This window comes from Manis javanica, chromosome 4 (genome assembly GCF_040802235.1).
Source record: "Manis javanica isolate MJ-LG chromosome 4, MJ_LKY, whole genome shotgun sequence".
Taxonomy (NCBI): domain Eukaryota; kingdom Metazoa; phylum Chordata; class Mammalia; order Pholidota; family Manidae; genus Manis; species Manis javanica.
Genome location: NC_133159.1, coordinates 99,289,703 through 99,300,911, shown reverse-complemented (window position 1 = coordinate 99,300,911; position 11,209 = coordinate 99,289,703).

Sequence of the window (11,209 nt, the reverse complement as noted above, 5' to 3'; positions counted from 1 at the left end):
TTGGCAGAGCTGGGGCTACACAGGAGGGGAGGGCCGGGGACACTGCTGATGGGTAGGGACTTTCCCAGGGGAATTGGCCTTTTCAAGCCCAGGTTAGGTAAAATCATGGCATGTCTTGCTTCCCTGTTCTCCCACTTTGAATCTTTTTAGGAAAAGGGACCAATAGGGGAGACTTTCACAGGATGAGGCTTATACCTGGGGACCAGGGGCTTGGGGCATGGGCTGAGCAGAGATCAGTGATGCTGGGAGAAAGAGGCCCCAGGTCTAGTAAGGAGTGGGCAGCTGTGGAGGGGGCAGAGGGCATCTGGGGAGGTCTGGGAGCCCTCAAGTTGCCGTCACCTTGGAGCCCTAGGGCCCCATCCTCAGTCTCTGAGGCTCCAAACCTGACTCTCCAGGGCTCTGAGGGCGGTTCCATTGCCAGGCACACCCAGGTTTACTGGCTCTCGGAGGCTGATGTATCAAAGCAAATGCCAGCACTCCATGAGGACCAGAGCTCAGCCGGGAGCACAGTGGCCCAGAGACAAACCGCTCAGGCTCTCAGGTCTCTGCAGCTCCTCCTGGGCGGGGGGTGCCTCCTGGGAAATGCACACTTCAGAGGATCAGTACAAGGTTTTTCTCAGGCATGCTGTATTGAGGCTCCCTGGAGGCAGGTAGACAAGTTTCTTGGGGAGATCCCAGTGCTCAGGATCCCCTTCACAGGCTCACTGGGCAGTGCTCTGCTGAGCCGCTCCCTCTTGTCCCCTCCACCCCACCCCCTGCCTTTTCTTTGCCCCTCCCCCTTCTTTTGGCAGTCTTTTCCCTCCCAGGGGCAGTGCAACTGATCAGGCTTCTGGTGCCTAAACCATAGCCCATCTTGCCCCCTTAGTATAGTGAGTGGCCTTCAAGTCACACCTTTATAGCGTCTTAACTCCCACAAGGCTTTGGAAAGGGAGCTGGGCCAAGTTGCCACCTAGTCCCTTCCCCATCACTCAACCACACTGGCCTGCAGAGCTGGGAGAAGGGAGGTGGGAGAGAGAGCTGGGAGCTGCGGGAAGCCTCCGGGGAGGCCGGAACCCTTCTCCGAGGAGCCTGTCCTCCATGAACCAGGGCAAGGAGAGGGCTGCTGAGGGTGCCTTACTGGGCGTTCCTTTCTAGCCCTTGGGGGTTCGCTGCCATCTGTCTGCTGCCATGGCTGCACCAACACCCCGTGCAGCTGGCCTCTGGGCCTTTGCTCACACCATTCCCTTTTGCTGTTGTTCTCCTTTCCATTCCCCGACCGGTGACCAGCTCCCCATCCTCGGAGACCAGCTTCAGTATCCTCTGTGGTGTCACCCCCATTCCATCCAGCCTCTGCCTCCCAGTTTCCCTGGTGCTCAGCAGAGATCCTTACCACAGCGTTCATCCTTGGAAGCAGAGACTTACACATAGGTCTGTGCTGGAGTCCCCGACGGAGAGCATCACAGCTTTCCTCCCTGAGTCTTTGGTGTCCAGTGGCGTTCCTGCCACACCCTGGAGGCTGAGCAAGTGCGCTGGCAAATCCCTGACCGAGGGGTATGGATCACGAATACCTAGAAACACCAGCTCAGAAGTCATGTGCATGAGCTCAGGCACGCGCGCACGCAGTCTCCTGCCAGCCTGTGGCCCAGCGCCCCACCTACCCTCTGTGCCCACCCTGCCCCTGAGCTCACACAGGTGGAGGCCTCAGGCCTACAGCCCTCCTTCCAGCTCTTTCTCTCCCTTCCTTGTCACTCGTTTTTCTGAGTTTTTCTCATGCTAATGAGAGGAAGCTTTGGCCAAAGCAAAGCTTGCTGAGGAAGTCTTTGAAATAGAAATGTTTTGACAAAATGATGGATTGTTTTCAGAGCTGTGCAGTTTGTTTCTTACTTGCAGCCTCAGACGGGGAAATGGAACTGAAACGGGAGAGGCAGAGGTGCCTCCTGTCGGGAAGCCCTGGACTTGAGCAAGCAGCTCAAGGGAAACGCAAGAGCAGGGAGCAGGCGGTGGGAATGCAGCTGAGGGAGAGCCCGGAGCCAGCGGAGGGGCATGGCCTGGCCACTGCCCAGTAGCCCTGGGTGTGGCTGGGGGACCCCCCTGGCCAGAGCACACAGCCGCTTCCTGCTAAGGCCAGGAGGGACATCTGGTCTGTCCTGCCATGACCACACCCCACACCGTGCAGGGCTGGCCTCTGGGCCTTTGCTCATTCAGTTCCCTTTGCCTGATGTGCCTTTCTACTTCTTCTAAGCTATAAACTGCTCTTCATCCTTCAAGGCCAGCTTACGTGTCACCTCCCCTGAGAAGTGAGTGTGCACTGCGCTATGTGCAGCCCACCGTCCCTGCAAGGGAGAAGGCAGCCAAAGAAGGGGAGAGGCACACGATGTGCGCTACCCCCAAACCCTCCAAATGGCAGGAAGCCGTACTAGCCAACCCCAAGCCTCTTGGTTTACTTGGGGCTAATTAGGTTTGTCATCTGCTTTGCTACTAAAAAATATTTTTGAGTACCTACTGTGTGTGATGCATTGCTCTATGCACTGTGTCCGTCAGTGAGCAAAACATACAACCCTCCATCCTCATGGAGTTCTGTGGGGATATATCAATGGAGAGTATACATGTAAACTTTGTAGCATGTTGGATGGTTTTAAGTGCCACTGGAGAAAGCAGAGCGGGGTGACAATGACCAGGCACAGTGCTGTGAGAACATGTTACATTTTAAAATGAGGTTGGGCAGGGCAGGCCCCACAAGAAGGTGACATTTAAGCAAAGACGTGCAAGAGGGCATAAGCATGCAGATATGATGGAGAGATGAGTATTTAGATGGAAAGAACTATGTATGAAGATTAATCAATACTTAATAAATAGAAGTTGCTTGTGGACAAATATGGATATTTTATTTTCTGTTTTTTCCTTTTCTCTGTCTAATGAGATGACCCCGTTTTTGAAGGCAGGAGTCACATCTCAACTATTCTGTATCTTTCATAGCACTTAGTGTTTGACAGAGTAACTGGTCATGATGAATGAATACAAAAAACTGTTAAGTTCTAGCTGGGCGGAGGCTGCGGAGAAATCCGCTCTTGTCCTGGAGCGCCCTCTAGTGGCCTCATCTCAAATGTACATCTCGTTTCATATTCTGCGACATTCCTCCTCCCAACTCCAGGCGGCCTTCGGTGTAGTGGCCAACCAAACAACAGAATTTACGAAGTGCCCACTATGTACAGGGCATAGCGCCAACTTCTGCAGCAAGCACAGATGCAGGTCATAGGGTCCCTGCCCTCAAATCCATCCAGAAAGCCTTTCCCTCTGTCTTTGTTTTCTGGTATCTTCCCTTTCTGGTCTTTCTGAGCTGGAGCTGGCTAAGTGAGGGTTTTGTGTGTGTCCAAGGAGTTTGGGGACAGCACTTGCCCTTCTAGATCGTCACAGAATACCCTTCACCCTACGTAGCTGAAGCTCCAGGAAGCTTGGAAAGCAGCCAGCATCTGCTGGCTTTTCAGGTTGGGCTGGGTAAGATGTAGAGTGAAGTTGCCTCCCATCTGGCTGATCGAATTGTGCCTCTTTTTCTGGGACTGCACATGGCCCTGGCCACCTCCTCTGGGCTGGCGGCTTGGGTAGGCTCAGCACGACAGTGAAACCCCATGCGCAAGTGCTGAGCCTCCCGTGCCTCCTGTCCTTGCCTTCTCCTCTGTCTTCAGCTATGGAACTTGAGAGCCCTTTTCTCCCCCAGGGCTCAGTTTAGCATTGAGACCAGAATATCTGTGTCCTTAGAGCTTTATTTTTAGGGCCTGTAAGAGGAAACAAGGATCCTCCAAGATAGGCCTCTCAGGTGTTGAGGAGTGTCCAGGGGGGCAGCCACAACTCCTGCTGCGTTGAACTGTTGCCTGGGGAGTTCGGTAAGCCAGGGCTTCCCCTGGGAGTGCCAGATCTCAGCAGTAGTCCCCATATCGGCTCCTTAGGGGGCATTTCTCCTGAGAGCATCAGTCATAACTAATAAAGTGGATTGTGGGTAACTTGCTGTCTAGATGTTGCTAAGCTGCCCTCGCTTGCTTGGAAACACCCCAGCTCATTTTGGGACAGTCTGCTCCTGAAGGGTACAGGTGTCCAGATGTGCAGGCTTGTGCCCCAGGGACTCTGAGCCACCCCTGTGGCCAGCCAGTCACTCGGCTTCAGCATTTGGGACAGTGAGGCAGGCAGCTGAATCCCTTGAGGCAGCTTGGGCTAGAGCCTGTGGCCCTGGTGGGTCAGAATAATATGCAAAGAGCAGAGAAACTCCAAGCACTTTCTTGAGTCCACATATGGTCACTTGTGATATATTTCCCAGACCCCTCTCTCTCCTCTCACCCCTCAGACTTGGGCATCTGCCTCCTCATTCTGATTGGTGCCCTAGCCTGATGAGACTGAGGTAGCAAAGCACCACAGGCTGGCTGGTTCAATCACCAGAAGCTTACTTCTCATGTTTGTAGACTGGAGGTCCAAGATCAAGGTGCCAGCAGGGGTGGCTTCTCTGAGGCCTCTCTGCTTGGCTTGCAAATGGCCACCTTCTCCCTGAGTCCTCACGGGGCCTTTTCTCTGTGCTCACCTGTATCCCTCATGTCTCTTCTTCTTCTTATAAGGATACCAGTCATATTGGATTAGGAATCTACCCTTATGACCTCATTTAACCATATCTCTTTAAAGTCTCTATCTCCAAACATATTCACATTGGGGGTTAGAGATTCAACATGTGGATTTTGGAGGGACACAGTTCAGTCCATACAGGTAGCATCCGGGAGAGGTGTCTTTTTCTCCCCAAGGTGTCTGACAGCCCCACGTCACCCTGTTGCTCATCAATCAGTCCTCCCCCATCCAGCCCCCAAAGAGTTCCTCCCACAGTGCTAAGCTGCCCTGGCTTGCTTGGAAACACCCCAGCTCATTTTGGGACTGGTCTGCTCCTGAAGGGTACAGGTACCAGGTAGGACCTAATGGGAGTAGAGGGACACTGGAAAATCACTTCCCCCACTGAAGTGTTTGAGCTGGAGAGGTGAAAGGGTGAGACAGAGAACTGTGGTCTTTCTGACACAGCCAGTGGCCCTGGCCTGAGATCTGGGACACGCTGGGCATTTGCCTGGGCCTCTTCAACATGAACTCTCTGCTTCTCTCCCATCAAGTATTTACGGAACACCCCTAGTGCCAGGTGCTAAAGCCACAGTGGTGAGAGAGACATGACCTTCAACTTCATAGAGTTTATGGAGATGCAAGTCATCAGGAGCTTTATCATGGCAAGATTTATTGGGAGGGACCGTATTTTAGATTTTAAATATTCTGTCCCATTGTTTTCTCAATTGCTTATAGTGTCCTAAAAAAGTTAATAATTCTGAAATCAAACTCCACCTGCTAGACTGTTTCTTATGCCAATGAGTGTTCCAGTTTTCAGTCTGGAAGGCATGGCTTCCTTTCAGCCTGTGCTTCAGAGCCGCTGAGGCGGGGCAGGGATCTGAATGGAGGCAAGAGAAGCAGGTGCCAGCACCTGGAAACCTTACCCGGTCAGCTGGTCCACAAGTTATTGGCTTATGGAAGCCTGTCCCTCCCTGGGGCAGGCCTGTGACCTGCTCACGAGCCACCTGGACTTCGTCAGGCTCCAGACAGCCTACAAAGGGCCCCCAGATGAGATCTGACCTGCAATCCCAGCAGGGTTTGCTGCAGGAGCTGAGAGCTGACGCCAGGGGGCAGCCGGGAGCTGTGATGTGAAGGGCAGGCTGGGAGGCAGGAGCTGTGTGAGACTGGCTGCCACGGAGGCTCCGCGGGGCTGCAGACCAAGCTGGGCCTGGCAAGGTACGAAAGAAACACTGTCTCTGGGATTTGCCCTTGAAGCTTTTGGCAGCTTGATTATTTCCTTAAGTAAAATGGTGGGCAGCCCCCGTGTCTAACTCCCTGGAGCTGAGAACTCTCACCTGGGCCTCCTGGCACTGCCAAGGATATCGGGGAGGGGGCCCTAAAGGCCATTGCTTTGTTCCTTGATGACATAAGACATCCTCCTGGGTGGCTGCTGTTCAAAGGCTCTCTCATTGCACAGCAGAGGCTGGAGCTTGCAGGCGAGTCACCTCCCCTGTGTGGGCTCTGGTAATTGTCGCTGCCGTCACCACAAGGTCCCCTGGACGGGCTGCCCCCTTCAACTCCTGGCCCAAGTGTGGGTACAGGACTCTAGGCCATGGGCTCTGGGTGACTTCAGGGGACTAAACAAGAGTGACATGTCCCCAGATGGTCAGATTTAAGGGCTATGGTGTTGACTCGACCTGTCCTGTCCTGGCTGATTTCTTTATGAGAGACATTGGCTGGATTAATTTTCTATTGCTGCTGTGACAAATTAGCACACACTCAGTGACTTGAAACAACATAGTTTTATCATTTCATAGTTCTGGAGGTTGGAAGTCCGCAATCAGTCTCCGGGGCCTAAAAGTAAAGTGTTGGCAGCGCTGCGCTCTTTTGGGGGACTCTTGGGAAGAATCTATTTCCTCACCTTTTCCAGTTTCTACAGGCTGCCCACATGGCTTGGCTCACAGCCTCAGCATGCTGACCTCTGCTTCTGTTGGCACATCTCCTGACTCTGACCTCCTGCCTCCCTTTTATTAGGACCCTGTGATTACACTGGACCCACCTACATAATCCAGGATAATCTCCCCACTTCAGAACCCTTAATTTAGTAACATCTGCAAAGGCCCTTTGTTAGGATGTGGACATCTTTGGCGGAGATTATTGCCCTCTGCCTGAAGCTTATATCTAGCAGGTGCTCTCTTTGGGGCCTAGATCCGAGAAAGGGAGGTTCCTGCATGAAGGAGGAGCAGCAACAGGGGCTGAAAGAGGGCAGAGGCACCAGGGAGAGGGTGTGTGTGAGAGAGAAGGAGAGCCCAGCAGAGGGCAAAGGTAGCTTTTGCCAGGGAGGCCTGCCCTGGGTGTGGGTGCAGCCCAGGAATAGATGCAGGACCCTGTCTCCATGGGGACCTGCCCAGAAAGGGGGTTTGCAGACCACACACCCAGGTGACTCTCTTGGCTTAGCTGAGGGAGGGGGAGGCTCATCAGAAGAAGGGGAAGCCCTAGCATTTGTGAAGTGGGGTGAAAGGTCCTGTCAATGGTGGATAAGAGGTTGGGGACATGCATCACCCACAATTCTTCCAAATGCCTCAACTGATGGAAAGTAAAGCTGTACCGAGAGCAGAGTGACTGGCTGTTGTGCAGCAGATCTGCCTGGCTCCTGGATGACTGCAGCCAGCACAGATCGTGGGGCTCCCCACATCCACTGGGCAAATGGAGCACAACCCAAAGGCTAAGGTGGCACCTAAGGATAGCAACTACTCTTGCAAAGAGTGTCCATGGAGTTTTGCTCCTGGGCAGCAGGGGCAGAAACAGAGAAAGAAGAGAAAACATAAAGAAAGTGGCATTCTAAGAATTAACAGAGCTGGGTTCCCCTGTTCTCAGGAGGCAGAGCAGGAGTGTGTAAGTCATCCTGCTGGAAACCCCTTTCATGCCGCCCCTTTGCCCCTTACTTTGCTCTGCACCTTCTCAGGGCCCCTGCTGCAAAGCCCTTGCCTCCCTCCTCATTGCCTTCCCGCAGCCCCAGATCCTCCTCATTCCCGGGCAAAATGCTCAGCAATGTTGTGTTCAAGGCAGAGCCAGGCCAAGTGGTGTGTGTGTGTGTGTGTGTGTGTGTGTGTGTGCGCGTGCTATGGAAGTTAATTCCTGACTGGTGTGTGTGTGTGTGTGTGTGTGTGTGTGTGTGCGCGCGCGCTATGGAAGTTAATTCCTGACTTCAGGGTTCCTTTTTGGGAGTGAAAGGCAGGAACCAGGGCATTAAGAAACTCCAAAGCATGATGCAAGCAGTTGAGTAAAAGCAGCCTCATTTTCAAGTCACTGCTGGGAGCTGTTTCCAGAACTGGTGCTCTGCTCATGGAAAACCACCCAGGTTTGGGGAGCTGGGGAAGGGGGAGCCCCCCACCATCTGGGGACGTGCCAAGCAGCCTCAGCAACTCAGGCTGGCTGCCTTTCCTGCCCACCCACTCCTTACCTGTCACATTCCCCCTTTTGCTCCCCACAGCCCGAGGGGCAGCAGCACAGAGGGAGGAGGAAGGTCAAGGTTGCTGCCTGGGAGCCTTTCTCCTGCTCCCTATTCTAACTCCTGACACAGTCACAAGGGCCAGCTCTGCAGTGGGGGGCCCTGTGTGCCCATGGCAGGTCGTGGGCTCCATGGCAGCCCGGCCACTGAGCCAGGAACATGGTGTTTGTGTGCTCATACAGGCTGTGGTATCAGGGCTAGTGGTTGCTTCTTTTCCTAGCTGTGTGGCTTTGGGCATGTGACTTAACATCTCTGAACTGGTTTCCTCATTTGTAAAGAGCAGATGATAATTGTTATGGGTTGAATTGTGTCCCTGCAAAAGATAAGTTGGAGTTTTAACTCTTAGTATCTCAGACTGTGACATTACTTAGAGATGGGGTCTTCACAGAGGGGATCAGCTTAGAATGGAGTCATTCGGGTGGGTCCTAGTCCAATATGACTGGTGTCCTTATAAAGGGGGGGAAATATGGACACAGAGACAGACACATAGAGGGAAGAAGACATGAAGAGATACAGAGAAAAGATGGCCATCTATAAGCCAAGGATCCAGCCTGCTGACACCTTGATCTTGGACTTCCAGCCTCCAGATTGTGAGACAATACATTTCTGTTGTTTAAGCTGTCCAGTCTGTGGCACTGTGTTATAGCAGCTCTAGGAAATGAATACTAGAATACTCACCTGAAGATGCAGAGCGAATATTGATCCACAGGTAAGGGTAATGCCCCTTGGGGTAGAAGGGAGTGGCCCCTTCTCTCCTGTCCCATTTTCTCTCAGAGCAAATACTTAGTTTCTGGTAAGACATGCTGGCCAGACCCTGCTCAGGAGGGGGGCAGCTGTGGTGCCAGGAGACACTGAGGGCTCACGTTCCTGCCTCACCAGTTATTTGGCGGTAAGGCTGGGAGAAGTCATTGGACTTCTCAGAATCTCAATTTTATCAACTCAAAGTGGGGCAGATACCAAAACCTTCCTGAGCACCTCTCAGGGCTATGGTGAGGTTCAGATGAGATAATAATGCACGAGGAACCCAAAAACTAAAAACAGAAATCCTCTTTGACCCAGTTATCCACTCCTAGGAATTTACCCAAAGAAAACAAGATCCCTGATTCAAAAATACATATGCACCATATGTAAATTGCTGCACTATTTACAATAGCCAAGATATGGAAGCAACCAAAATATCGATCCATAGATGAATGGGTAAAGAAGATGTAGTACATATATACAATGGACTATTATTCAGCCATAAAAAGAAAAATCCTGCCATTTGTAACAACATGGATAGATCTAGAGGGTATTATGCTCAGTGAAATATCAGGAGTAGACAGACAAATACCAAATGATTTCATTCATCTGTGGAGCATAAAACAAAGTGAAACAGAAGGAACAAAAAAAGTAGTAGGCTCACAGACACCAGGAAGGGACTAGTGGTTACCAAAGGGGAAGGGTTGGAGAGGGTGGGTGGGAAAGGAGAAGGGGATTGAGAGGCACTCTAATTCACAATCACAACATGGGTAGGTTACGGAGACCAGAGTACAGCACGGAGAATACAATTCATGACTCTATAATATCTTACTAAGTTGATAGTAGCTGCAATAGAGGGGGTGAGGTCTGGGTAATATGGGTGAATGTTGAACAACTGTTTTGTGAATGTGAAACATCATAAGATTGCATATCAATGATACTTTAATAAAAAAAAGAAGGCATGAGAAACCATTTTTTAAACCCCACAGCATTAATTACTGCTGTAGTTACCCCTGTCATGGGAGGGAACTCGAAGAACACAGAGGAATCTACAGGCAAGCTTGGAAATGGACATTCCAACCTTGTGGGAAAATGACATACTGTCCTCGGGGGCCCACAGTGGCCCCTACCTTGAGTTCAGGTATGCTGCTACCAAGTGGCAATGGGAACATCACTTACCTGTTGAAACCTTTTTTTGAGATCCCAAATCGGTGGGGGTTGGGGGGTAGAAATCTGCTATTTATTTAGTGCCTATTCTATGAAAGGGGCTTTATAGTTGACATTTCATTTAATTTTCTTGTTATTTCTAATAGATACCCACAATAAGCCCCAGTTTACAGCAGAAAGGATTGAGTACTAGAGAGTTTGAGTAACTTGGCTGCAGTCACACAGCAAACCTGAGATTTGCACCTAGACCTGTAAGGTGAGTGCTGTAAAACCCGAGCTCCATCCACATGCTGACCTTGTAGACTCAACATGCTGATTTCTGTTTGTGCTTCCTTGGCAAGTAAAGTGCTCCAAGCCTTCTGTGAATAAACAGTCACTAGCCCTGCCATTAAAACAGTTGAACCTGAGCATTTTGTTTACAGATGATGCTTTAGAGGAAATTATTATAAACCTCAAGACATTTGAACACCTTTTTTCTCCAAGTAATCATTTTTTAGTCTTCGTCTCCCTTCCCTGGGTTCCCTGCCTCTATCCAACTTCAAAGAGAAGTTGCAGCTCTGTTCTTCCTACTCACTTACTCAAGCTTTTGAAAAAAGTCCCTTCCATTTCCCGCAGCTGGACTTCAGCTGCCCCAGCACCGGAAGCCTTTTCTTCCCATCTGCCCCTCTCTGTTTTCCCAAAGAAGAGAGAGAGCCAGGCCCTGCCTCTTTCTCTACTCCCGGAAGCCAGGACCTCAATCCCTCCAAGATAGACCAGATGAGTCTCTCTTGGGTAACACAAAACCCTGTTTTACCTTTTCCCCTTCAAAGGGAAGTGTCTTGGTACTTTATTCTGCAGGACCGAAGGGAATAGCTTTCTCCCTTTGCTCTCTCTGGCAAGAGCTCCCTCCCAGATTAGAATTTGTGTCAGGGCTGCGAGGACACGGTCCTAGGCTTCAGAGTTCCCCTAGTGAATGCGGCCCCCTGCCTGCCACTGGAGCAGAGCTCTGCAGAGGGACAGCTATAGGGGCCCCTTCCCTTTGGTGCATTCTTCCCCTGGCCTGGCTGGAGGATGGGCTCTTACGGGACCAGTTCCCCTCCAGTTTGAACCAGCCAGGGAGCAGAACGGGGAGGCTTGCTAGTCATTCATGGGAAAAGCTCCCGGAAAATCGAAATCCGATGGTTTCCCATCCTGAGGGATGGTGTGGCTTTTGGGCCCTTCGGTGAAGGCCATTTCTACTTGCCAGGGGCAGAGACCTCTCTTGCTCAG